Below are 5,797 nucleotides of genomic sequence, written 5' to 3' on the forward strand. Positions count from 1 at the left end.
TAGTTATCCTATTTATCTGCCAATATTATAGTATCTAGAATTTGTATTGTGATAGCAATATTATAGTATCTTGAATATCGCTAGGATAAAGGAATGCTCAGATTTTCTAGCTTATCTGAGATTATTAAGGAAGCAAACAATTGTTAAACTATTTACTAATCACCTTTAAATTATCAATCACAATGTCTTTTAATTATGTCCTTTCTTTATTTCTAGCTTTTCTCTTTGAATAAAAATAAAATAAAAAGTGGGTATAAGGAGAGACCCGTCAATCTTAATCAAACACTTGACATGCATATCACTCTATCACGATAAGAATGACAATGTTGATTTCTCCTTGTAATAAGTAAAATCATTACACTTTTCACTAAATATCTTTAAAACTCAACATATAAACTTCCTTAGTCTTATTTATAAGGCATTGTTTGATTGACTATTGCGTCTTGATGTTTACTTGATTTAAGTATTTATATTGTTACTAAAAATATAAAAATAATTATTGATAATATAATTTGATGGAGAAAAAATTACATTATATGAATATACTTAAAAGTTATAATCAACTATCAACAAAATAATAATAATATGTTTTGTAAATTATGATAACATTTGGGATGTCCCAGTTAAAAGAAATAAAAAGTTGATTATAACTTGGAACAAATAAACAATATTTATATTGATTGCAAACAAAATTAGGCTTTGTATGGAACAATAGTGACAGAAAGACTAGCTACCAACAAGAAATCGATCATCAATATATCATTGTGGTAGAGACTATTTATTAATCCTTAATGAGATTTCTTAAATTCGAGCTTTGGAAATGGAGTCACCTTTGGTGGCACAAATCATGAGTTGCAGGGTGACAAAGCAAGCAGGAGAAAATGCAACACGAAAAACTAGATTCAACTGAACCTAGTAATTTTGTTGTGGGGTTTATGTGTATAAAGATCACTAAAATCACAATAAATAATAAGTCTAAACTCATACTTATAATTTACAAATCAAATAGGTTCAATATTAAGAATCTTAAAAATTGAACCAACAAAACATAAATCCTAGATCCATCTCTAAAAATAGATATTTGACACCTGATGAGAAAAAAAAAAGACTAGTACAATCTAAAGAAATGGCATAAGAAAAATATAACTACATTGTAAATTCATATAACAAGTACAACACTCTATTGAGGTGTATTTATGGAACAAAATATTTAATTGGCACTTTAAATTATGATAATTGATCCTTTAAATCATACTCTTGAAATGTGATGGAAGAAAGTGGTTACTATTACTATAAATTATTAAAGAAAACTGATGAGGAAAGTAGCCAAATAATGTTGTTTTCGTTATTGCATTAATTTTTAACATAATTAGTTGTTACTTTTAGAATGAATTTGAAATAAATTTACTTGCTAAATTAATTTTTAATAGATCAATATTGAGAAGACATTATATAAAGGAAAAAATGTTACCATCAGAAAACATATGTGCATTAGAAGAGAAAATTGTTCAAAAAGTACGATATTTGCAATCATTCATCATAGCCGTTTGAGATATGTGATAATGTCGAATCTTTGTATTTATGTTCAAAATTATTGCAACGACCTTTAAGTTATTTCTATTATTCGGATATTAGTTGAGAATTAATAATAAAGCTTAATAAAGTCATCATGTGGGTAATTACCTAATATATATGTATATATAACTCAAAATTCCTCTAGTTTTTTTGTTGCCACTATGTGTGTATTATTTTGTTTCAAAGTAATTGAATACCAAATTATAAAAGTATGTATACCGTAACCTTTTCTAGTTTAATTCAAGGGAAAAGGATATGAAAAGTACTCCAACTTTTGCCGAAATTGCTGGTACGATACCAAACTTTATGGAGGACCCTAGGAGTCTCGGGTTTTGAGAAACTTGGTGTCTCGGGCGTTAAAGAACTTGGAGCCTCGGGCTTCAAGGAACTTAGGGTCTCAGGCTTTGAGAAACTTGGAGTCTCGGGCCTTGAAACACTTGGGGTCTCATGTTTTGAAAAGCTAGGAGTCTCGGGCTTTGAGAAGCTAGGAGTTTTGGGTTTTGAAAAGCTAGGGGTCACAGGCTTAGGGGAATTTGGGGTCTCGGGATTTGGAGAATTTGGGATTTCAGGCCTTGAGAAAGTAGGGGTCTCAGACTTTGGGGAACTTGGAGTCTCAGTCTTTGAAAATGTTAGAGTCTCAAGTTTTGAAAAACTAGGAGTCTCAGGTTTTGGGGAACTTGGCATCTCAGGCTTTGAAGAACTAGGAGTTTCGGACTTGGAGAAGCTAGGGGTCCCGGGCTTTGAGAAACTAGGGGTCTCAGGCTTTGAAGAGCTTGGGGTCTTGAGCTTTGGAGAACTTGGGATTTCAGGCTTTTGGAAAGTTGGGGTCTAAGACTTTGGGGAACTCGGAGTCTCAGGATTTGAAAAAGTTGGTGTCTCGGGTTTAGAGAAAGTAGGGGTTTCAGGCTTTGAAAAACTAGGGGCCTCGATCATTGGAGAATTAGGAGTCTCAGCCTTTAGAGAACTAGGAGTCTCGGGTTTTGAGAAAGTTGGATTCTTAGATTTTGAGAAACTAGGGGTCTTTGGCTTTGAAAAACTTGGGATCTCGGGCTTTGAAAATGTCACGCCCCTAGCCTACACCCTGGGCGGGACCGGCACTCGAAGACCATTGCTGGCCCCAAGCGAACCCTTGGCCTGGCTTTCTTAACTCAGCGGAAACCTACTCAACAAAATAACTCAATGCTATGCAGAGACATATACAACTTAAATGATACATATCTGGCCAAAAAGGCTACTCGAGTCTCAAAATAGAATACTTACATATATACATAGATAAGAGACTCAAAACTAACTGACTGACTGTCTATGAAGCCTCTAAAATACTTAGATGGATGTTGGGACAGACCCCGCAACACCCTAATAAACAAAACTAAGAGAACAAAATAACTGAGCCCTCTGGAAGCAAGGAGGCTCACCACTGACTCTAGAGTGCCCAACTGGATCAACGGCGTGCAGAGTGCTGATCCTGGGTACCTGCGTCTGCATCATAAAACGATGCAGGCCAACTGGCATCAGTACATGGAATGTACGAGTATGCGAGCTGGACCGCTAAAAACAACTTAAGCTTGAAAAAGGGATACCAAAGAGAACTTACCTTGGCTCTGTACAACTCAAGAATAACTGAACTTAATATAAAGCAATAAGACACGAGCCATACATATAAAGCTTGTAAAAGAATGTAAACAACTTAGATCGTTAAGGATAAAATGATAACAAACTAAACTTTTCTTTTATAAACATAATACAGCTTTTGTGGGAGGTTCTTTAACCGACAACCACCACTACGAGCCTTAGTGATGATACAACGTTTTACCTCACGTTGCCAAAGGACCATCCTATACCTTGCCATCGATATAGGACCTTACTTTTGCTTAGTGGATCCACTAGCCTAATCTTACGTGATCATCTAAAAAGAATGATACGTCAAGTCCCATGTTGGCGCATGGTTCTTATGGAGAGTCGAGTTAATATGAACTCGTGTCCCCAATTCGGTGCTCAATACTACTCCCAAAAATACTTTGGCTCATGCTTTTAAAATAACTTCTTTCTTTGATTGAGACGATTACTCAAAACTTAGCCCAAAGGCTCTTTTGGAAGACATGGCTCCTTTCTTACTTAAATGTAAAAACATTTAGAACTTCTTTGGGAAGTACATAGTTCCCTAATAACTTTGGAGAAATGGACTCGACTCTTTACTCCTTACTTTACTTAAACTCTTTACTTTTTGACTTGAAACTCTTAACTCAACTTGAAACTTGAAACGACGTTAAGACGTTCAATAACGACTCTTGAAAAGCTTTAAAGACTTGCTTTGACTTGCTTAACTTCTAAGCTTGGTCCTAACTCCACTTGACTTCTAACTTCACTTGACTTCTAACTTCACTTGACTTGATCCTAACTTTCTTGAATTTAATTATGGATTCAAGGACTTGATTGGTATTTGGAAGGACCCCGGGGTGTTTAGGAATGATTTAGGAATGATTTGGGACAGCCAAACTAAAGAAAATCTTCGAACATAAATTCTGAAAACAGTGGAGTCCGCGTCCTGTCCGCGACGCGGAGAAGATTTTTGTTCACAGAGGGAACAAGTCCGCGACGCGGACGTGCTCCTCGCAAGCTGCCCGACTTTCTCCTTCACGTCTCCAACTCTAAATCCTCTAACCTCAAGGGTTCCAGCCCCAATCACTTAGAAACATAATATCCCTCAACATTCAATAGAATACCACTCAAAACACAATCCAATCATGTTCCACAACCCCCAATAATTCCAACAACAACAACAACCAACTTTAACAACATAACCAAACCTTTCTTAATGAATCAAAGGGGTTAGGTGTGTGGGGGAAAGGATCACCCAACACTAAAAGCTCACATACCTTGGTAGGGATCACCCCCGACGAAAATCCACGATGATCTCCTTGCTTGATCTCCTCTTCTTCTCTTCTTCTCTTCTTCTCTTCTTCTTCTCTTCTTCTTCTCTCAAAACCCTCACTCTCACTTCTTTTAAAATGGTAAAACTGATCAAAATGATCAGCCTAACACATTTATAAAACCAAAATAAAAGGCTAGGGAAAAGACCAAAATGCCCTTAATGATTCCCGGACGGATTTCCTTGTCAACTGCCCAACTTTCAAAGGTCATAACTCGCTCATACGGACTCGGAATTGAGCAAACTCGGTGGCGTTGGAAAGATCGTTCCGAGGGCTATGCAACCATAACTGGAAATACTTCTAACTCATCATGAGCTAGAAGTTACGACTGATCAAAGTTGGCCAAAAACTCACCTTTTCCATACTTAGCCAAATTTCCAAAACTTTAAAATTCTTTCCAAAAAAAGAAAAATTCCAATCCTAAGCCTCTTCAAAGCTATTTCAAATTGTCGGATGTTACAGAAAAAGTAGGAATTTTGGGTGTTGAGAAAGTAGGGTTTTCGGGGTTTGGAGAAGTTGGAGTCTCAGGCTTTGAGAAACTAGGAGTCTCCGGTTTTGAGAAAGTAGGAGTCTCGGGCTTTGAAAAAGTAGGAGTCTCAAGCTTTGGGAACTAGGGTTCTCAGGCTTTGAGAAACTAGGGGTTTCAGGCTTTGAGAAACTTGGGGTAGCAGGCTTTGAAAGACCGGGGGAATTGGAGAAACTGGGGTAGTGGGCATTGAGAAACTAGGGGTAGTGGGCATTGAGAAACTAGAAGTTTGTAGAATGTGACATGCTGTTATAGTTGTAATCATGTGGTCATGTATAAAGTAGATAAATGCAAGCAATAAGATGGAGGACAATTTGGAATGCTGAGCCATTTTTCTGCAGATGCAAGAAGCTTAGAGTAACATGTGTTAAGAGCAAATGAAGTTTTGAAATTCCAATAGTTTTTCATTTAGCTATATATAGATTTTTACAAGAATATAAAAAGGAGGATTTTTTCAATATTTGATACGTTAGTTGACCTATTTGTCTGCAAATATTATAGTATCTAGAATTTGTCTTGTAATAGCAATATCATAGTATCTTGAATATCCCTAAAATAAAGGAATACTCAGATTTACTAGCGTATATGAGATTATTAAGGAATCAAACTTTTGATAAATATTTACTAATCATCTTTAAATTGTTAATTACAATGTATTTTATGTCCTTTCTTTATTTGTTGTTTGTGTCTTTAGATCAAATCAAAATAAAAAGTGGATATAAGAGAGCCATCTGCAAATATTATAGTATCTAGAATTTGTCTTGTA

At 35.9% G+C, this 5,797-nt stretch overlaps 1 pseudogene; it reads right to left on the reverse strand.

Moving 5' to 3' along the window:
* Positions 1 to 1,815: 1,815 nt before the first annotated feature.
* Positions 1,816 to 5,362, reverse strand: LOC125829440 (proline-rich extensin-like protein EPR1; annotated as a pseudogene).
* Positions 5,363 to 5,797: the final 435 nt, after the last annotated feature.

This window comes from Solanum verrucosum, unplaced genomic scaffold (assembly GCF_900185275.1).
Source record: "Solanum verrucosum unplaced genomic scaffold, falcon-dt-bn FXZP01000052.1, whole genome shotgun sequence".
Taxonomy (NCBI): domain Eukaryota; kingdom Viridiplantae; phylum Streptophyta; class Magnoliopsida; order Solanales; family Solanaceae; genus Solanum; species Solanum verrucosum.